The sequence below is a fragment of the Moschus berezovskii genome, chromosome 21, assembly GCF_049115385.1.
Source record: "Moschus berezovskii isolate FMDL1 chromosome 21, NW_MosBer_1.0, whole genome shotgun sequence".
Classification (NCBI taxonomy): Eukaryota; Metazoa; Chordata; class Mammalia; order Artiodactyla; family Moschidae; genus Moschus; species Moschus berezovskii.
Window position 1 is genome coordinate 16,943,532 of NC_142480.1, and position 21,979 is coordinate 16,965,510.

At 34.2% G+C, this 21,979-nt stretch overlaps 1 pseudogene; it reads right to left on the minus strand.

Annotated features, from left to right (window-relative positions):
* LOC129550089 (growth hormone-regulated TBC protein 1 pseudogene) overlaps positions 1-11,416 on the minus strand; it is an 87,666-nt pseudogene extending 76,250 nt beyond the window's left edge.
* Between the last annotated feature and the right edge of the window lie 10,563 nt (positions 11,417-21,979).

The window sequence follows — 21,979 nt, forward strand, 5'->3', positions numbered from 1 at the left end:
TTGATTCCAGCTTGTGCTTCTTCCAGCCCCGCATTTATCATGATGTACTCTGCATATAAGTTAAAAAAGCAGGGTGACAATATACAGCCTTGACGTACTCCTTTTCCTATTTGGAACCAGTCTGTTGTTCCATGTCCAGTTCTAACTGTTGTTTCCTAACCTGCATACAGGCTTCTCAAGAGGCAGGTCAGGTGGTCTGGTATTCCCATCTCTTTCAGAATTTTCCACAGTTTGTTGTGATCCACACAGTCAAAGGCTTTGGCATAGTCAATAAAGAAGAAATCGATGTTTTTCTGGAACTCTCTTGCTTTTTCAATGATCCAGCAGATGTTGGCACAGTAACTACTCGTAGAACAACTAATTCCAAGTACATGATGTAACTCAGAGTCTAGTCTCACTTTATTTTAAATATTTAATATTGATGAGTCCCAGAGAGACCTTGTGACTAGCCTAAATTATATATTTAGTTCAGCTCTAATGGGTGTGTTTCATTACAAATAGCAACCCAAATTGACAGTGAACTTCAGTAAAATGAAGAGAGGGGAGGATCTATAGACATTAATTCAAAACAATAAACACTCAGACATAATTCCATAAAGAGGACTAGACTTGCTATGTTATCATAGCTATTTGTTTTTGTTTTTTGTTTTAACTCTGTCAGAATAATAACCCCTGGGCCACAAAATTCCATACTTCATAAAATTTTAAAATTCATGTTAAAATTTTTAGATTTGGAAACCACAAAAAATACCTTCTTTTCTAAATGTTATGGAATTAATAGCTGTAGATATATCATATTCCTAATTGTATTAACTAGAGTAAGAAGAGACTCATATATTTGTAATCTGTTGGCTAATATTTCCAGTAGAGAAGACAAATTATCTGCTCATTCAAAGTAAGTGCAAAGTAATGCTTTACAGAGTTTGCTAAATGGCAGACACTGTACATTTATATTCTTATAATCTCTAGGATAGATATTTTCCTGACATATGGAAGGAGACAGGCCATTGGTCACAGGTCAAAATTTATGTCCCAAGTCTTTCTGATTCTAGGGAACATGTTATTTTAAACATGAAACACTGCTGTCTCACAGAAAGTAGTCATTATGATGTAGAACTGATTGGGTTTGGGCTAGTGCTATTTTAACTATTTGCTTTATAATGAGCTATACTGGATATGAATCAAGATATTTATTTATCAAACAACATACTTTCTCTTTTAAGAGTGTTTTTAGATTCACAACAATATTGAGTAGAAGGTACAGACAGGGATTTCCCATAAACCTCATGACCCACACATGTGTAGAATTTCCCACTATCAGTGACCCCCACCAGAGTGGCAGTTTTGTTATTATTGATGAACCTACACTGACACCTCATTGCCACCCAAAGTCCACAGATAACATTATGCTTCCCTTTTGTTGCACATTCTATGGATTTGAAAAGAACTTTATAATGACATGTATCATACAGAACAGTTACACTGCCCTAAAATTTTTCTCACTCTAATTATTCATCCCTCACTCTCCCTAATTCCTGGAAATCACTAATCATTTTTATCATCTCCATGGTTTTACCCTTTCTAGAATGTTATATAACTGGAATAATACAGTATGTAGCATTTTCAGGTTGACTTTTTTTTCCTCTTAGAAATATGCATTTTAGTTTTCTCCATGTTTTTCCATAGCTATGACTTTCTAAAATGATAGCATTTTTTAGCACTGAATAATATTCTATTGCAAGGATGCACCACAGTTTACTTATCTATTTTCCTACTGAAAGGCTTTTAGTTGTGTCTGTGTTCTTGCCTGGAGAATCCCAGGGACGGGGGAGCCTGGTGGGCTTCCGTCTATGGGGTCACACAGAATCGGAAACGACTGAAGTGACTTAGCAAAGCTTATGTTATTATGAATAAAATTGCTATTAATATCCATGAACAGGTTATTGTTTAGACCTAAGCCTTTAACTCCTTTGGAAAGTACCAAGGAATGCATAGCTGGATCATATGATAAGAGTATATTTAGTTTTGTAAGAAGCGGCCAAACTGTCTTCTAAAGTGGCTGTACCATTTTACAAAACAAGATATACAACTGATATACCAAGGATGGAGAAAAAACTGAAGTATATAAAAATGCTTAATTAAAATCACTAAAGGAAGAAAAGAGCTGAAGGCAAAATAAGATTAAGGAAAAGCAGTGATGAATAATAAACAATAACAAGTATGGTAGATATTTGCCCAACTATATTAGTAATTACTTTAAAAATCAATGTTCTAAATCCACCAGTTAAGAGACAGAGCTTGTTAGTGTAGGTTGAAAACAAAATCCAAGTATATGTTGTCTACAGGAAACTCAAATTAAATGTAAAGACAGGTATAAATTAAAAGTAAAGTTATGGAGAAAGACATAATATGTTAACAAGAAACAAAAGAAAATAAGATTAGGTTACTTCATATTAGACTTCAAAGTAAGGAAGATTTCAGGGATAAAGAAAGGCATTACATTAATGATAAAATTCTCCAAGAAGACACAACAATATTTAATATGTATGCCATTTGCAATGAAGTGTCAAAATGTATGACGTAAAAACTGATAGACCAGTGAGAGAAATAGATGAATCCACTATTAGAGTTGGAGGTTTTAACACCTTCCTGTCATAAAAGAACAAATTCAACAGGCAGAAAATCAGTAAGGAAGGACATAGTTGAACTTAACAACCATATTGATAATAAATGAATGTAACTGACATCTATAGATTCCTTTATTCAACAAAAGCAAGATACATATTCTTCATAAGCTCACATGGAACATTCACCAAGAAAGATCAAATTGTTGATCATAAACACATCTTAACAAATTTGAAACAGTAGGAATTATACAATATCTGTTCTCAGATCACAGTGGTAATCAGTAATAGATAGCTGGAAAATCACCAGATACTTGGAGATTAAACATCACAGTTCTGAAAGACACATGGGTTAAAGAAGAAATCTCAGAAATGCTAAAATATTTTGAATGAAGGAAAATGAAAACACAGCCTATCAAAAGGTGTGAGATACAATGAAAGTGTCACTTATAGGGAAATTTCTAGTACTGAAAATGTAAATTAGAAAAGAAGATATTAATAGATCTAAAATCAGTCATCTAAGCTTCCATCTAAGAGATGAATTAGAAGTGCATTTAAATCACTTCAGAAGAAAGTAGAAGAAAGGAAATAGTAAAAGAAGATAGAACAGAGATAAATGAAAGAAAATAAGAAATCAATAGAAAAAAATCAATGAAATAAAAAAGTTATTTGAAAATATCAACAAATTAGTAAGTCTCTAACCAGGCTAACTAAGAACAAAAGATGACAAAAATTACTCATACCAGAAATCAAACAGGGAACATTACTGCTGATCCTATGGAGCTAAAATAATAATAAAGGAATACTAAATACAACTCTGGGCCTATAATTTTGGCAACCAAGATGATACAAACCAGTTTCTCAATAGCACAATCAAATAAAACTTGCTCAAGAAGTAAAAAATCTGAATAGACCTGTATCTATTAAGATAATACCCCAATTATAACATTCCAAAACAGCAAACACCAGCCCAAGATGATTTCACTGAGTACAGAAGTAGTAAAGAAATTGTGCCAATTGTCTACAGTCTCCTTAGGAAATAGAATCAGAGGGAATGTTTCCTAACTCATTCTATTAGGCCAACATTAACCGTAACACCAAAACCAGACAAAGACATTACAAGGAAATAAACTACAGATCAATATCTTTCATGAACAAATGTAAAAATCCTCAACATAATATTCTCAAATAAAATTCAAAATATATAAGAGAATCATTCAAATGATCAATTCAGATTTATCCCACATTTGCAAGGCATTTTCAAAATTCAAAAACCAATTAATGTAATGCATCGTATCAAAATGATAAGGAAAAAAACATGATCATATCAATATATTCTGAAAGAGCACTTGTCAAAATTCAACATCTACCCATAATAAAAAACTTTCAGCAAACTAGAGATGAAGAGGAAGTCCACCAACCTGATGAAGCACACAGACAGTAAACCCACAGCTAATGTCATACTTCATGGTGAGAAACTTGAAGTTTGCCCACCACAATTAAGAACAGGGCAAATATGTCTCTTCTCGCTACATTTTTTTCCATCATACTGAAGTCTTAGCTAAGACAGGAAGAAGAAATAAAAAGGTGTACGCATTGGGAAGGAATAAATAAAACTGTTACTGTTAACAGGTGGTAGTCTATGTAGAAAAATTCAAAGTAACACACATATACACACGAATGGCTTGGAACTAATGAGTGATTAAGTAAGGTTGAAGTATACAAGGTTAATATGCAGAAGTCAATGGCCTTTCCATATATCAGCAATGATCAAGGGAGATTTGAAATTAAGAACACAAAACCATATACATGAACAAGTAAAAATGAAATAACTGGGTGAAAACCTCGTGTAAAATATATACATAATCTATAAAAAGAAAAACAAAAAACTGATAAAGAAAATCAATTTCTAAATAAATGGAGGGATATTTCATGTTCTAGGGATAAGAAGATTCAGTATGATAGTGTGTCAGTTACTTGCACTTTGATCTATAGATTCAATGCCATACCAATCAAAAAAATCCATATATCAGATTAAAATTATAAAATTTATATTGAGAAAGAAAAGATCCAAAATAGCTAACACAGATTAGGAAAAGGATAAAGTAAGACGATTGGTATTATGCAAATTCATGTCTTCTTATAAAGCTACAGTACTCAAGACAGGGTGTTTTGTCAAAAGAATAGACAGATGCATGAAACAATAGAACATAATAGGAAGTGCAGCATTACATCCACACAAATATAATCAACTGATAATTGACAAAGTTTCAGAGGGAATACAATGAAGAAAACATATCATTTAAAAAAACCTTTTAAACAAATCATTTGGGAACAACAGGACATCAATATGGAAAAATGAATCTAGACACAGTGTTCAAAGCCTCCAAAAAATTAACTAGAAATGGATTAAGGACCTAAATGTAAAAATGTAACAATCCTAGAAGATAGCATAGAAGAAAATCTAAATGCATGTGGTTGGGAATGACTTTTAGATAGGATATCAAAGGCACAGTCTATGAAAGAATGAAATGAAAACCTGGGCTTCATTAAAATTAAAAACTTCTGCTCTATGAAATGCACTATAAAGAGAAGGAAAATACAAGCCACAAGCCGGAAGAAAATATTTACAAAAGATATATCTGAGAAAGGACAGTTATCCCAAATATACAAATAATTCCTAAAACTTAACAACAACATATTAATGGGCAAAATACCTTAACAGATAGTGCCCCCAAAGATTTACAGTAACTAATAAGTATATGGAGCTTCCCAGGTGGCTCAGCAGTTAAGAATCCACCTGCCAATGCAGGTGGTGGGTTTGATCCCTGGGTCAGGAATGTCCCCTAGAGGAAGAAATGGAAACCCACTTCAGTATTTTTGCCTGGAAAATCCCAACGACAAAGCATCATGGTGAGCTAAAGTCCATAGGGTCTCAAAGAGTCAGACATGACTGAGAAAACATAGAAAATGAACTAAGTATATGAAAAGATGCTTCACATCATGTGTCATTCAGTTCAGTTCAGTTCAGTCGCTCAGTCGTGTCCAACTCTTTGCGACCCCATGAACTGCAGCACGCCCGGCCTCCCTGTCCATCACCAACTCCTGGAGTTTACCCAAACTCATGTCCATTGAGTCGGTGATGCCATCTAACCATCTCATCCTCTGTCATCCCCTTCTCCTCCTGCCTTCAATCTCCCAACATCAGGGTCTTTTCAACTGAGTCAGCTCTTCGCATCAGGTGGCCAAAATATTGGGAGCTTCAGCTTCAACATCAGTCCTTCCAATGAACACCTGGCATGTGTCGTTAGCGTAATGTAATTTAAAACAATGAGCTACCACTGTGATTCTATTAAAATGGCCAAAATCTGATACAAACACAATACCCAATACTTGTGAGGATGGGGTGCAACAGAAACTCTAGTTCAACACTATAGTTATGGTAAAAAATTTTTTCTTAATCTGATGAATAGCAGTTGAGCAAAATAGTAATTGCAGTAATGTATTTGATTATGTTTGTTTTATAGATATATCTGAAAATTTATATAATATATTCCTTTGTTGGTGTCATAAGGTACTCACATTCCTGAAACTGTAGAGTTATATGAAAGTCAGTTTGGATTAGTTGTAACTAAATATATTTCAAACTCTAGGGCAACTATTAAAAAATGTAAAAAAAAAGATATACAACTGATATACCGAGGATGGAGATTTTTTTAATGCTCTTCCATCTTTAGATCTGAATTTCTGGCCTATATGATTTTCATTCTCTCTAAAGAACTCCTTTTAACATTTCTTGCAGGGTAGATCTCTTGGCAACACATTTTCTATTTATATCTGTCAGAAAAAAAAATTTTCTTCCCTTTTGAAGGATAGTTTCACATGGTATAGGATTATTGGCTGTTGGATTTTGTCTCTCAACATTTTCAATAGTTCACTTCACTATCTTCATGTCTGCATAGATTAGTCAGATATAATTCTTATCTTTGTTCCTTTATGTGCCAGATTTTTTTCTCTCTGCCTTTGTTCATGGTTTTTTAAAATTTTTGATATTCAGCAGTTTGAAAATAATAAGTAGTATTAATATTTTGGTATTTATCCTGATGGTGTTCTTGAACTTCCTGAATCTATGGCTTTATTTCTGACATTAATGTTAGTATTTCCTATCATTATTGTTTCACATATTTCTTCTGTTATTTTCTCTATCTCTTCTCCTTTGGTATTCTCATTATACATGTTACACATTTCACAGTTGTCTCACTATTTTGATGTACTATTGATTGCTTTTTCTTTGTTTTTCACTTTTGACAGTTTATACTTAGCTATCCTGAGTTCAGTAAATTTTTCTCAGCCTATCCATCTAACTTTTTATAAGTCCATTAAAAGTATTCTTCATTTGTTATAATGGTTTGATCACTGGTGTTTCTTTTTGATTCTCTTAGAAGGTACATCTCTCTATTTAGATTTCCCATATGTTCTTTTGTGCTGTGTACTCTATCCATTATAGTTCTTAGTACAGCTGTTTCAAATTCCTAGTCTGATAATACCAATATTTATGTCTGACTGACAGTGGTTCTGATACTTGCTTTGTCTCTCAAAACTATTATTTTCTTTTGGCATGTACTTTTTCTTGACAAATGGACATGATATACTAGGAAAAGGTGCTATAAATACACCTTGAACAATGTAGTGGTAAGCTGTTGGGGGAGATGATGCATTCTAGAGAGTTCTATGATGCAGTCTTTAATGAGACTGTGCCTCTCTCCTGTGAACTTCAAAAGTGCTTTTCAGTCCATACTTATTTAGGTGGGACAGGATGGTCAGAATGGACTGAAGTTGGGCATTTCTTTCCTTTATCTGGAAGGCTAAAGACATCCAGAGGGGTCTTTCTCTTTTCCCAGGTTGGTTAGACTCCGATCAAATCCCATCAGTTTGGATCTTGGATAAACTGTTTCTCCTGAGTACAGACCTTATGAAGAACAGAGTGCCCTGACATAATCAGAATATTTCATATTCCCCTCCTCCTCATAGAAGTAAAAAAAAAAATCTGAAATTAATTTTATAACTTGGCCAAATCCCTACTGTTTAAACTCAAGTGTGGGGTCCTCCTACGACTGGGTTCTCTAGGCATTTTTGATTTTTAGGCGTTTGCAACTGAACTTCTGGCAATTCATTAATTAAAGATTAGATTTTTTTCTACCCAGCAGTGGTTCCTGCTGTGGTTTCTTCTAGTAAGTTTCTGCTCCAGGAAGTTGGATTCTGTTTGCTTCTCCAAATTTGGAGGCAGCTATTTGTACTATTGGAGAAGGCAATGGCAACCCACTCCAGTACTCTTGCCTAGAAAATCCCATGGATGGAGAAGCCTGGTAGGCTGCAGTCCATGGGGTCGCTGAGAGTCGGACACGACTGAGCGACTTCACTTTCACTTTTCACTTTCATACATTGGAGCAGGATATGATATAACTTTATTTCCAGATCTAAGAAAAGTTTATTTTTTAGTTTGTATAGGTTTTTACTTGTTAAGATACAGCAGCAACTTCCAAGTTCATTACATACCAGACTAGAAACCAAAAGTTTCTTCACTTGTTTCAATTTTATTTTATTTCTAGTTTTATGGAGATATAATTGAGATATAGTGCTGTATAAGTTTAAAGTGTATGATATAATGATTTGACTTACATTTATCATGAAATGATTACAATAAGTTTAGTGAATACCCATCATTTCAGAAGACACACAATTAAAGAAGTAAAATAAAAATTTTCCCTGTGATGAGATCTTAGAACTTACTCTCAACAAGTTTCATAACATACAGCAGTATTAATCATATTAATAATGCTGCACATTGCATCCCCAGTACTTATAAGTGGAATTTTGGACCTTTTGACCACCTTCATCTAATTCCCCTGCTCCCTTCTCTGCTGCTGCTGCTGTCGTGTCCGACTCTGTGCGACCCCATAGATGGCAGCCCACCAGACTCCCCCGTCCCTGGGATTCTCCAGGCAAGAACACTGGAGTGGGTTGCCATTTCTCTAGTAGTCACAAATCTGATTTCTTTTTCTATGAGTTTGTTTGTGAAGTATTACTGGCCTACACACTATGTTAATTCCTGTTATACAACATACTGATTCACTATTTCTAAACACTTAAATTGTTCACCACAATAAGTTATAATATGTGCATTTATTTTTACAGAACATAGCTATGGAAATACATGATTGAAAGTAAAAAGCTTTTGTTTGGTTTTAATTTATCCAGGGTTAAATAAAATAGGAATTTTAACTTGGTCAAATAACATTTCTGAATTACTAAGAATGGAGAATATTAATTTTTTAATCGGCCGAGTTTTCCTATTTAACTTATAATGTTACCTTGAACTCTGCATTCTTAATTCATAATCTACAATTTGTATATATATAAAATAGGTATATTAAATTCATGATCATTTTATATAAACTTTGTTTCTGGTGATAGCTTTCTATTTCGGTCTGATATTTTAAAATAAAGTAATTTTAGACATTGCATACAATTTAGACAAAAAACAGGGAAATCTCAGATGTCACCATAGTTCTAATTTACTTTCATATTTCTTTTTTGGGAATTCATTTCTCTGAGAATATCTTGATAATTGTTCATGTCATGTTTGATTTCCTTTTTGAGCTTAAAGATAAACAATGATTTACTAGGCGAATGTGTTTCAGGCCTAAGAAAATGAACATACTGAAACATGTTGACACAAAAGATGAATTCTCCTCTGCCAGCACTTCTGTCCAGTCTCTAATCTTGCTTTATAATTAATTAGCTGTCAGATTTGCTAAAGTTCCATGAAGAGACTACACAGATGTCATGGCAAATTGTTCCTGAAATTAAGATCTGAACTGGGAATGTTCTTCATCCTGACCTTACAATTCTCTTTATTGATTTTACTGTCATCTTCACCTGTTCAGAACAGAAAGAAATGGAAATGGTGCTGTATTTGTTTTTAAGAAGGAACTGTCATGTAACAATTGAAGAAATAGTTTAGTTATCATCTCAAAAATTATATATGTGTGCGTCTATGTATCTTTGAGGAACAACTCATCACTGAAGAGCTGAAGTAGCAACATGAATGTAGACTATAAATTTTACAGTTTTGATGATGTTTAAAAGGAGATCAGTCCTGGGTGTTCATTGGAAGGACTGATGCTGAAGCTGGAACTGCAATACTTTGGCCACCTCATGCGACGAGTTGACTCACTGGAAAAGACTCTGATGCTGGGAAAGGTTGGGGGCGGGAGGAGAAGGGGACGACAGAGAATGAGATGGCTGGATGGCATCACCGACTCTGTGGACATGAGTTTGAGTGAACTCTGGGAGTTGGTGATGGACAGGGAGGCCTGGCGTGCTGTGATTCATGGGGTCGCGGAGAGTCGGACACGACTGAGTGACTGAACTGAACTGAACATTTAAAATGGATTTCTAAAATAAAACCATTGAAAATAAAATTGGAATAATGTATTGAAACAATATTTGTCACCTTCCTATTATTTAAATATAGTTTACCTCATTTATTAGTTGTTAAATTATTGATTGCTATTTGTATAGAAAACAATTTAGAAATTTACATTTCCAGTGCAAGTCCCACAGCACATTTTGGTGTCATTTGAGAAATAAAATATTCTCTTAATGTCTTTAATAAGAAATTATTAAAGTATTTGATAAATTAATATTAAATGGAAATATATAATTATTTGAACATATATTTCTATCTATACATATGCGTGTCTATAACTATGCACATCTTTAATACCTCACTATACTAACAAATTCTAATTTTCACCTGTGTGTTCAGTGCTGAGTGGCTTCAATACTGATGGACTCTTTGTGACCCCATGGACAATAGTCTACCAGGCTCCTCTGTCCATGGGAATTTTTCCAGCAAGAATACTAGAGTGGGCTGTCATAATCTCCTCCAAGGGATCTTCCCCATCCATTGATGGAACCCTAATCTGCTGCCTCTACTGCACTGCAGGCAGTTTCTTTGCCACTGAGTCACTGGGAAAGGCCCTTTAAATTTCTCAATGAACATTAAATATTTAGAATGTTCTGGTGGCATTAAAAGGTCCATGTAAATATCATTTTTATTGCATATTATTCCATTGTAAAAATTACAGTACACAGGTGTGATGGCAATGACCCACTATTTAAGTATTCAATATTCATGGGGCATTCCAATGTAAGTAAGGTGTTAACACCTTCTTACATATACATATTTGTGCTTTTAAAAATTACCTCTTTAAAATGGTTTTCTGAAATTGAGTTGCTGCGCGTAAACCTTGGGTAGTATAAAACCCTCATTCATGGAAGTGTATACGTTACCTGCAAAAAGTACCTCAAGAAGCATACAGGCTCATCTTCGGCCCTTTCACCTTTTCTCTGAGGGACGCCTGGCAGATTCCAACTCTCACCCCTGAGAACATCAGGGGACTGAGCGCCCAGTTCACGGATCTTGCGAGCATACGTCGAGGCTCCAGGTAGCCCATGCGGATGGCGGAGTGGTTGTGCTGGGCCTGCATCATTTAGTAGAAACATTTGATTCTGTTAGTGCACGCACGTGAGCGAGGCTCTGCTGCCCTCAACCCGCCAGCAGAACGTGACCTGTAAAGGTGCCCTGTCACCACACACCGCCGCAGAAGGCCGAGCAGGCTGCCATTCCTCCTGAGGGCCCTGTGGCAAGCGGAGGCCCAGGAACAGCCACTGGCCAGGCGGGCCTGTTGAAACTTCTGCAGGTTTGAACTCCAGTCACCCAGCATGGTACCTTGAGTTCACAGTCTTCATTGCCTGTCTCCTGCCTTCTCTCAGTGCTGTCCTTCCATACCACTGTTTCCTTCACCCTAAGGAATGAGCTACTCTCTCAAAACCAGGTAGGAGTATACTTTTCTCAGCTCACTCACTAGTTCTGTAGATTTTTAAATATTTGTTTACTTCTACAAATGACTTATTTTAAGTCAGCTATTTGAATACAAATGTGAGGTCTGAAGTGTTATTCTAATTAGTCTGCTGATTATGTCAGTGGTAGAACTGTTTACCTCCTAGAAGTTTGGGGTTTGTTTTTGTTGTTTAATTCCTGTTAGTCACTTAGTCATGTCTTGGCTCTGTGCGACCCCATGGACTGTAGCCGGCCAGGCTCCTCTGTCCATGAGATTCTCCAGGCAAGAATACTGGAGTGGATTGCCATGCCCTCTTCCAGGGGACCTTCCTGATGCAGGGATCGAACCCAGGTCTCTCTCATTGCAGGCAGTTTATTTACAGCCTGAGCCACCAGGATATAATTCCTAAGAGTTAACTAAGAAAAATGGAGAATATTTAAAAATAAGATATGTAGGAAGCTATCAGAAGACCAGCAAATGGAGAGGATATGATGGGTCGAGATCCAGGGGTAAAAAGTTCTCTGAGCTAAGCACAACTTATGATGTGACCTTTTTTCTTGTGTTATTTGGCAGCTTGAAAACAGGGCCTTTATAAGTCTGAATAGATTTTTTTCAGTCATCACCTGGGGGCTTGGGGAATACAAATTAGAATTAAGGATCTATTGAAAAAGGACACAACATAGAATTAATAGTAAACCATTCAGTAACCTAACTCACATTATTGAACTTCAGTTTTGAATCAATTCAGTCATTTAATAAGTGTATCTAACCCTACAACTTGCTGGTCAAAAGAAACTGTCGCTCCTCTTGGAAAGCATATAGCATCATTCAGTCTTAAACTGACACCACATATGTTTAAACAAAATGTTCAGCAGCCGATAAAAATAACCAGGTACACTAAAGACTTAAGTATAAAATGATACAAGAGAAGCAGATCCTTTTAAGACCAGATATGAGTTTATTTAGGTAGACTTTAAATTATGTGTTTTATTTGTTTAAAACAAAATGAGTAGTTAGAGAATTTCAACTGAGAACTGGAAACTATAGAAAGAAATTGACTTATATAAAAAGAAAATATATGATAATAGAAAGAAGAACCTCAATAGAGGGATTTAACAATATGTTAGACAAAGGTAAAAAGAGCCTGAATGAGTTGAAAGATTATGAAAATATCCAAACTAGAACAGTGAGAAACAAATACATAAAACTTCTAGAAAGTTGTGAAAAGGGACTTGGAGGAAAGATTTAGTAGTGAGACCCCAGAAGAATGGGGGAAAGTAAATAGGCAGAAGCAAGGTTTTAAGTGAATATGGCTAGAGAAAGTTTTTAGAACAATAGGATCCTTAGCCACATATTCAAAAATATTGCAGACTCAAAGCTGAATATATACAGAGATACCACATGTAGACACATAATAGTAAAATAGCTATAATTTAAATTTTAAAAGCTTTAAAACAGGGCATAAAAAAACCTTTTACGTATTTGTAGAATAAATATTAAATTTATTATTTGTATTAACATTTTAGTACTCACATTGTGAGTAATACTGTGCTTTTGTATGTGATACTGTTTGCTATGAGAGTATTGTCAAAGACATTGGTAATGCCCCACCTCTATTCCCACCAACCTGACAGCTAAGCACCTGTTCTTTACTGAGATGTTCAGATCGTATGTGCCAGTGATTTAACTCGTTTTAAGGACTGTCAACACCCGAGGACTGACGCAAAACACCACCTTCTTTGTCCCTTGTGTTGATAAATGTGAATGGTCTATTATAGTGACTCCTGGAGTTCCTCCTATAGTTTTAAGTCAAGTCACTCAGTACGGTTCCTGACTTCTCTCAGCATTCACCTTTCCTTTATATAAGTGATAAGCTACTCACTCAAAAGCAGGTGAAAACCCTTACCTAAGGCTGATTCATGTTGAGGTTTGACAGAAAACAAGAAAATTCTGCAAAGCAATTATCCTTCAATTAAAAAATAAATTAAAGAAAAACCAGGTGACATTGTACTTCTAGAATATTAAATAAACTAAGAAAAGGATGACTTTTCTTTATTGTATCAATAATAAAGCAGTCTAAAGGACATATTAGTACATTGATCATTTTTGCTATTCTGATGTTAAATTACTAATCTAGTGATAAATTAATGATGCCTTATTAAAAGTTTGACAGTGATTGAACTTGCAGTGTGAATTGATTTTAATTTCAGCTCTAATTTATCACAGTGATAATAATACCTATAAATGTGATATCTTTACTTTTGGCTTATAGAGTAAAAACAGCTTACATAGACGTTCATACTCATAAATAATTTAATAATATCATACATTATCACTGTGTGTATATACTGAAATAGATAGACATATGTGTGTGCATATATATATGTATATTTTTAAAGGAACTAGTACCACTGCAACCAGTGTTTTTCTGTTTATTAGCATTGTCGTTATTCTTCAGTAATTTAAACTTCTGTCTATGGGGTCACACAGAGTCGGACACGACTGAAGTGACTTAGCAGCAGCAGCAAACTAAATTTGCTTTTCATTTTTAAACAACATTTTTTCAATATACTTTTAATGACGTCACAATCCTCAAAGTAAAGCAATTGCTTTTTTCTACTACTTTTACACAAATATTTTGTCAGTTATTTTTATATACATAAAGCAATAATGTCCAAGTAGTTGCTTAATACTTTATTACGTTGGACCAAAATATAAAAATGTATGAAATTAATATGATTATAGAGATACCGTTTTCTCATTCTAAGTGAAAAGGGAAAGTGTTAGTTGCTCAGTCATCTCCAACTCTTTGTGACCCCATGGACTGTATAGCCTACCAGGCTCCTCTGTCCATGGAATTCTCCAGGTAAGAATACTAGAGTGGGTTGCCATTCCTTCTCTAGGGAATCTTTCCAACATAGGGATAGAACCAAGGTCTCCCAAATTGCACGCAGATTCTTTACTGTCTAGGATATTAAATATGATATCTTTTGTTTTATCTTTTAATGGATTTTCATTAATGTATATATTGATAGTGTTTTAAAAAGAAGACGTGAAATTGAGTCCCTGAGATGCCTGTTCAGCTTCATTGCTTTTACAAATGATATGAAACTACTAGTATGAAATATTCAGGTTTCATAAAATGGTTTTATAAATGCAATATACAGTAAAGGAATTGTATAGAAAGTCTAGTAATATAATAAGAATAACAAACAAATTTAGGGCTTTGTTCTGATTAATAATTTAAACAAAAAATTCTTCAGAAAATTTAGCCCAATGTATATATTGATAGAGTTTTAAAAAGAAGACGTGAAATTGAGTCCCTGAGATGCCTGTTCAGCTTCATTGCTTTTACAAATGATATGAAACTGCTACTATGAAATATTAAGATTTCATAAAATAATTTTATAAATGCAATATACAGTAAAGGAATTGTATAGAAAGTCTACTTTTATAATAAGAATAACAAACAAATTTAGGGCTTCGTTCTGATTAATAATTTAAACAAAAAATTCTTCATAAAATTTAATGAAAACATTCTATTCATAATGAAACACTTTAAAGTGTTAGTTTAGTGCACTAACACTCTTGTTACAGTTCATCAACATGGTTTCACTTTTATTAAACAGTAAAAATGAAATTCAGTTTGAGAACTTATCTGTTTTTTTTATCCCCTCAAGAAAATTTGACTCACAGTAAAGACTGAACTGAACTGAACTGAAAGCCTTTTATAAGCAAAGGTTTTATTAAGGTATATAGATTAATTATTTCTGCGATAGAGGGAAAACACGGATGTATTTATCAACATATTAGCTTTGCTTCTGTTTTAGTAATGTGCATGTTGAAATACTGTTGCAAATAATTTATATTAAAAATCAAGTAATAGGGGAAAAATAAACAAAAGTGTCACCGTTTGATTATTTGTCTCAAGTCATCAAACTCCAACTCTGTGCTGGAGTATTTTATGTTTTCTGTACATACAGAGCATGAAGTTTTTGCTTTTTCTTACGTTTTTGCGCAGTCTTAAAATCCCTTAAAATCACTTGTTTATTTCATTCATTTATTTTAAGTAAGTTAATTTTTAAAAACTTTGTTGCTCCTAAAACTTAAGCTTTATTAAAAATTAAGATTAATCTTATGTTCCTTCAATTAAAATAAAACTATTATTTAGCACAAAGAATCTATATATCCGTTAGGTGACAATGCTGCACTTAAAAGTTCTCAAAGTTAAACCAGTTAAAACTGCAGGTTCAAGATACGACTTTCGAAGTTAGCAGCTAAGTTTTATTTTAGAAAAAGACAGATATTTCTAGTGTTATAATTTTAAAAATAATTTTGAATCCTCTACTAAAGATAACATTTAATTCTCTATAGTCTCTATATTATATAAATGAAGCATATAAAAATCATCTTTGATGAGTGATCAAGCATTCAAGATGTACTTCATCCAGAAAGTAATAGAAAATGACAAATATATTTCAGCGATATATCTTTTTTGGTCTTTTGGATTATATTGGGTATTGTATAAGAATAATATTAGATCTCTCTTTTATTTATTAATGGCAGAAAGAGCCTATCAATTGTAATAGAATACCATTATCCTTTTAAATTATGGAAATATGACTTCTATAAAGTGAGAATAATCAGAAAAATTGTCAGTCAGTTCAGTTCAGTAGCTCAGTCATGTCCAACTCTTTGCGACCCCATGGAAAAATTGTCAACTAGCTAATAAATAATACACAAAGTTTACTGACATTCTCAGCTTTTGTTAACAGCTTGATTGTGGTATAATTGATATATACATATTGTGTATATTTAAGGTGTTCAGTGGATATTTTGATATGTGTGCATTGTGAAATGTTCACATAATCAAGAAAATATATCCATCACATTCACATAGTTTTTGTTTTATTTTTCTTCTTTATTTTGTGGTAAGAAGGCTTGAAGATCTACCCTCTTAGCAGATTTGACATGCAATACAATACTGTAAGCTATAGGCACCATGCTATACATTAGATCTCAAGAATTTGTACATCTTGCATATCTGAAAATTTGCACATTGTAATCAACATCAACCTGTATCCCACTTTCTCCAGGCACTGATAATCATATTTCTATTCTCTGACTCTATGATTTTGGCTATTTTTAATTATAGATATAAGCAAAACCACGCAATATTTTTCTTCTTGAGTCAGACTTATTACACCGTGTTTAACGTCCTCCAAGTTCATCTATGTTGTTTTAAACAACATTGTTTCCTTCCTTTTAAAAGCTAATTAATATTTTACATATTGGAATAAGTTCATATAATATGTAATATCAGTTCAGTTCAGTTGTTCAGTCGTGTCCGATGAATCATAGCACGCCAGGCCTCCCTGTCCATCACCAACTCCTGGAGTTCATTAAAACTCATGTCCATCGAGTCGGTGATGCCATCAAACCATCTCATTCTCTGTCATCCCCTTCTCCTCCCGCCCCCAATCCCTCCCAGCATCAGAGTCTTTTCCAGTGAGTCAACTTGTTGCATGAGGTGGCCAAAGTATTGCAGTTTCAACTTTAGCATCAGTCCTTCCAATGAACACCCAGGATTGATCTCCTTTAGAATGGACTTGTTGGATCTCCTTGTAGTCCAAGGGACTCCCAAGAGTCTTCTCTAGCACCACAGTTCAAAAGCATCAATTCTTCAGTGATCAGCTTTCTTCACAGTCCAACTCTCACATCCATACATGACCACGGGAAAAACCAGAGCCTTGACTGTTCCGTTCAGTCGCTCAGTCGTGTCCGACTCTTTGTGACCCCGTGGACTGTAGCCTACCAGGCTTCTCCGTCCATGGGATTCTCCAGGCAAGAATACTGGAGTGGGTTACCATTTCCTTCTCCAGGGGATCTTCCCGACCCAGGGATCGAACCCGGGTCTCCCTCATTGGAGGCAGACGCTTTAACCTCTGAGCCACCAGGGAAGCCCATAGCCTTGACTAGACGGACCTTGGTTGGCAAAGTAATGTCTCTGCTTTTTAATATACTATTTAGGTTGGTTATAACTTTCCTTCCAAGGAGTAAGCGTCTTTTAATTTCATGGCTGCAGTCAGCATCTGCAGTGATTTTGGATCCCCAAAAAATAAAGTATGACACTGTTTCCACTGTTTCCCCATCTATTTCCCATGAAGTGATGGGACCAGATGCCATGATCTTAGTTTTCTGAATGTTGAGCTTCAAGCCAACTTTTTCACTCTCCTCTTTCACTTTCATCAAGAGGTTTTTGAGTTCCTCTTCACTTTCTGCCATTAGGGTGGTGTCATCTGCATATCTGAGGTTATTGATATTTCTCCCAGCAATCTTGATTCCAGCTTCTGCTTCTTCCAGCCCAGCATTCCTCATGATGTACTCTGCACATAAGTTAAATAAGCAGGGTGACAATACACAGCCTTGACATACTCCTTTTCCTATTTGGAACCAGTCTGTTGTTCCATGTCCAGTTCTAACAGTTGCTTCCTGACCTGCATACAGGTTTCTCAAGAGGCAGATCAGGTGGTCTGGTATTCCCATCTCTTTCAGAATTTTCCAGTTTATTGTGATCCACACAGTCAAAGGCTTTGGCATAGTCAATGAAGCAGAAATAGATGTTTTTCTGGAACTCTCTTGCTTTCTCCATGATCCAGCGGATGTTGGCAATTTGATCTCTGTTGCCTCTGCCTTTTCTAAAACGTGCTTGAACATCTGGAAGTTCACGGTTCACATATTGCTGAAGTGCTTGCAGAATTTTGAGCATGACTTTACTAGCGTGTGAGATGAGTGCAATTGTGTGGTAGTTTGAGCATTCTTTGGCATTACCGTTCTTTGGGATTGGAATGAAGACTGAATTTTTCCAGTCCTGTGGCCACTGCTGAGTTTTCCAAATTTGCTGGCATATTGAGGGCAGCAGTTTCACAGCTTCATCTTTCAGGATTTGAAATAGCTCAACTGGAATTCCATCACCTCCACTAGCTTTGTTTGTAGTGATACTATTACATAATACATAATAATAAGATATAATACATAATAAGATCATATAGCATGTTTATATAATATGATAAGCTTATTATATAATAATAGTCAATAGAGACCACATTTTTTTTATCCATTCATTCATTCATGGATATTTCGATTTTTTCCTTATCTTAGCTATTGTGAATACTGCTGTAGTGAACATGGGAGTTCAGATACCTCTTGAAGATCCTGATTTCAGTTCTTTTAAATAAATAGCCAGAAGTGGAATTTCTGGATCACATGGTACTTCTATTTATAATTTTCTGAGGAACCTCCATACTGGTTTTATAGTGATTGAACAGTTTACATTCTCACTGACAGTACACATGGGTTCCAATTTCTCCATATCCTTGTTAGCACAGATTTTTAAATTCTGTCTTTTTAAGTAATAGCCATCTTAACAGTTGCAAGGTGAGAGCTAATTGTGGTTTTGTTTTACATCTTTCTGATAATTATTGATGTGGAGCATCTTTTCATGTGCCTGTTGGCTATTTGTAAGTCTTCTTTGGAAAAATGTATATTCAGATCTTCTGCACATTTTAAATTTCTTTTTTGCCATTAAGTTTTGAGCGTGTATGTGTGTATGTACAGGTTATTGGCCTGTTATCTGATACTTGATATGCAAATATATTCTGTTTTATAGTTGCCTTTACATTTTGTTGATTGTTTCCTTTGCTGTTCAAAAGCTTTCTAGTTTGATGTAGTCCTATTTGACTATTTATGCTTTTGTTGTCTGTGTGCTTGGTGTCATGACCATGAAATCATTGCAAAGAACATTCTCACGATGCTTTTCCTCTAGATTTACTTTTAAAAATTTTCTGATTTTTTTATATTAAAGAATATTATTAAATACTGGACAGTCTGGGAAACTACTTAGAGATGTTCAAATAATAAAACCGATGAATAACATATTATGTTTCTTATTAATTGATTTTTAATTCATTTAGTAGTAATTCCTCAGGGAGCATCATTTTATTATTGTGCTTAGTTCAATAATCACTAAGGCTTCATATCATTCATTATAGCATTCCCCTGTCAATTAGAATATTAACATCAAAATATCTTGAATTTTCCATTGTACTTACAAGGATGGGAAAAACAACAATAAATCTTTCTGTCTTTAGAGTGGCAAAGCAATTCTTTTGGAGTCTTAAGAATGTTAGAACTTTTTCAGTGATGCTGTAGACATCTCACCCCCTCAGTTATTTTTCTTCTTAAACTCCCTTGTTTGCCCAGATTGATATTAGTTCCTTAGGCAGCTGATTGTTTTTGATAAATGCTTTGAGAATAGGTCTTTTCCATCAGATGTATTAAATAAGTTTCCTGAGTTAGACCAAATAATGAGAAGCCCAGTGAATGAGGTCTTCCAGAAAACTTGAATACCAGTCAGGGAGTGAAAGTACTCTGGAGATGGAGTTTTTTACAAGATCCAAACCATTGTCCACCCTCCAATGTATGCTAAGCTTTATGCGTATAGGTTACTATGTACCTGAAAACTGTATTCTCCCATTTCAAAAATATTTCTCTGTAATTATATTAAAATATATTTAAGTTGTTATGAAGTGAAAGTACTGAATTCACTTTAATGTCTCACATCTTAAATTTTCAGTTTGGGGGGAGGTAAAAAACACTAAGGGTTAATATACCCATTATTTTTTCTTTTACATAAAACAAATTATAGACATACATTTCCGAGATTCTATAATAAATAGGTGTTGACAAATTTGAATAGCAAACTTGAGAAATCTCATCATATTAGTATTATAATTGATTTCAGTTTATTTTGTGGGTGAAGAGAGTGTTTAGAAGTTATAATGTTGTTAAATTTACTTATGGAATGAAAAATAACCCAAACATCTACTTATTTATTCATTTCAGCTGAATATTCTGTGACAGTTTTATTAGATTCTAAAACTCCTAAAGGAAAACAATAGATATATAATGAATACATAAATATGCAAGTAACCCCTTGTAAACACATGAAATATTAGAGTAATTTACATATCCAAAGTATGTACATTCTATATAGAGATCATTACAATTAGATGTTATTTTTTTCTTAAAAAAAAAAGAATGCTATAATTTATTTTAATTTTTTGGATTATAACCTGGACTGGATTCAGTGTGAACCTAAGTAGGGAGAATCTAGTATATCAAATCATTGACAAGTTAGTAGGTACTTGAAAGAATATTAATAATATCAACATCTAGATTATTATGAAGTAAAATTCTATGAGAACAATTTATAATTTAGTAACTTTATTTTTCCTAGTGCTGGTGCTGCTGCTGCTGCTAAGTCACTTCAGTCGTGTCTGACTCTGTGCGACCCCATAGATGGAAGCTAGAATCTCAATAATCAGCTAGCTTTTAGAAAGTCGACTTGTTCTGTCATGCTACGTCAGATATGGGCATGGCTTTGTGTCCCCCTTAATCTCAAATGCCTTTCCTCTACCTTCAGTCACTTTTCAAGAGACTTCAGAGCTTTCCAACGTACTGAATCTCATGGATAATTTTCTCCAAGACAGTATGATGCAATCTTGAAATTACATTACAAATGCTGCAAGCATATACTATGTACAAGATGCAATGTCATATGTTTAATTCTTCATTATCAGCCTTGTTTCACAATTCTTATTAACAATATCTACATGCTTAAAAATATACTTATTTTCCTTTACCTATTGATCATTCATTTTGAAACATTTTAAAATTCTTCAGCAGTCTAGGATTCTTTCTTTTGCTGAATGGAAAAGTTTTGAGCAAATCAAGAGAAATATGTAACACAGTGTGAATTAATGTTGCTCTGCTTTTAAATTTGCTTTATTCATATTTAATTGACTACATATTAATTATCAATAAATATTAATTGCAATTAAATATGGGAACATTGAATTAAGAAATAGGAGAAAGTATAAAAGGGAACTTTGCAAATTACTGTAAACTAAACCAAAATTGTCCTTTTTTATACTTATAATTATCCAAGAATGCATAATTATGGAAGAGAACCAATTCTGACAAAATGGTTATTTAACTGGGAAATCAAGGTAGAAAAAAACTGGAATATAATCTTTAGATAACTCTGTGCTATCATAACAAAAACTTGCACTCAAATATCTTGTATCTGAGAATCATCATTCCCTGCTTTGAGAGACTACAGGATTTCTCTGTACATCAATACTTCTGTGTTTAATAAAGGTAAATGTGTGCTGTTAAGAACTTCAGCTTGAAATGTTTTCTCCACCATACATTAACTTAGCTAATTCTTAGTTTGTTCATCAACAAAGTAGTAATTATGTAGCTATCTTCCTTATATGTTTAGTCTCATGACTAAATAAGTACTTAGAATAGTTGCTGTTACATAGTCATTACTTAATAAGTGCCAACTAATATTATTAATGTTTTCCTACTTTTCTTCTGTTA